General features: G+C 34.1%; 1 pseudogene; it reads right to left on the reverse strand.

Moving 5' to 3' along the window:
- Positions 1–6: 6 nt before the first annotated feature.
- LOC108377447 (phosphatidylinositol 3-kinase regulatory subunit gamma-like) overlaps positions 7–1,830 on the reverse strand; it is a 17,610-nt pseudogene continuing 15,786 nt past the window's right edge.

Genomic DNA, 1,830 nt, shown 5'->3' on the forward strand with positions numbered 1-1,830 from the left:
ATTGCAATTATTAAAAGTTCTAGCAATAAGCAAAACAATTCGCATGTGTTAAAAACAACAGTTTCTTATAAATGAGTGAATTTATGATTAACTATGAAATACTAGTTCGCGTTTAACATTTAAATATTCTTGAAGCTTTGGTGGAATCGGCAGCTTTGAAATTTCTTCAGATGCGGTATGTTGCTGTATAACACGTCGGCACAAGTCCTGCAACTGTGGCATTTTGAAATAGCGACTAAGTGGATACTTCAATATGACTGGACAGGGCGGTTGCAATTCATTCTGTACTTTTACGAAACATACAAAATTATCATTAGTACAACGATATAGAATGTCTTCTATCATTTCCACAATAGATTCGTATTGTAATTCCTCAAAATGCCAATATCCATCACGGTATTCTAAGCGATAATGAAACGTTACGTTCACAATTCGAAAACTTAACGTAAACTGGCAGCCACGAGTTTCCGAATCACGCACCAGAAACGAACCGGTGGGTTTGTCGCTTAGTTGCCTTTGTGCGTCGAGCCTTGATATTTCGCCCCAGTACCAAACTTGGCTAGCGTTGCAATATGAAATATGGAAAACAAATGTTTGATGGTTAGAAAGCTTAAATCACACTAAAATAAACGTTTTTTCATTAACAAATTTGTTCATACATACATTACACGGCCGGAACAAGTATTGGCACAGCAAATTTTTCACAATATTTGCAACAATTTTTATTATAATATATTTCCGCCAATTTTGTATAAAAATATGGCTTATTCTGCAAACCATAAAAATATAACTCCTAAGCTTTGGCCAAAACTCGCGAAAATTCAGCAAATTTTCATGCAAAATTTTGAATTTTTTAATCAGATTTTTTAAATTTTTTTGAGTACGCAGATTTGTAGTAGTAGTGTAGTTAAGGAATTATATTTTTATGTTTTTTGTTGTAGAATGAACCATATTTTTTTACAAAATTGGCGGAAAAATATTAGAATAAAAATTTGTTGCATATATTGTGAAAAATTTGCTGTGCCAATACTTTGTTCCGGCAGTGTATATCTACATAGGTAGTATGTACCTATTTTTATTTGGTATACATATGAGCCGTTAATTTTGAGAGTGGGACCTCTTCTGCTTAAATAACCGGCTACTTGTAACCGAATGCATCAGTAAATCGCTCTATCATCATAAACTAACTGTAATTGAAAACTACTGTAAATTGTTTTTCCACATTTTTGAAGTGAAACTTTAGCTCAATAAAATTGTTAAATGTAGTCAGAAACTAATGACAAAACCTTCTACCTTTGGTTGATGAGTTTGGTTGACAGACCTCCGCCAAACTATGCTATTTTGAAAGAAATTTTCCCATTAAAATGTAACTAAGGCTTATTGTAAAATTGCGTAAGTTGAGCAAGCGATAAGACCGTGGATAATGTGTTGATACAATGTTGGTAGAAAAGATACGGTTTCATTGCTGAGATAAGAAGCCTGCATACAACTTATTAGTTGCGTTCCAGGTGTTTCACGATTTGCAGGTTTTTACAGTAAGTGGTTCCCGGTCACCACCTTCCATATAGTTTACTACTTTTCTTGTGAATCCTGTAAAACCTGCAAGTCGTGTAGTACCTGGAACAGGGCTATTATATATTCCATTAATAGTTCTTAGAGCGAAAATACAAATCATCAACATCTTCTATTTCTAACACTTAGTAGATTGTAATGCCAAATGTGCGCAACCACAGTTAGATGCTTGTTATCAACTAGGTTGCGCAGGTTAAATATTTTCTAGTGGTGTTCCCCATCGTTTTAGTATAGCTGTCTGCAATGTCAGAAATAAGG

Source organism: Rhagoletis zephyria, unplaced genomic scaffold, assembly GCF_001687245.7.
Source record: "Rhagoletis zephyria isolate East Lansing unplaced genomic scaffold, Rhagoletis_zephyria_1.1 Rzeph_scaffold_12094, whole genome shotgun sequence".
In the NCBI taxonomy this organism is placed as follows: domain Eukaryota; kingdom Metazoa; phylum Arthropoda; class Insecta; order Diptera; family Tephritidae; genus Rhagoletis; species Rhagoletis zephyria.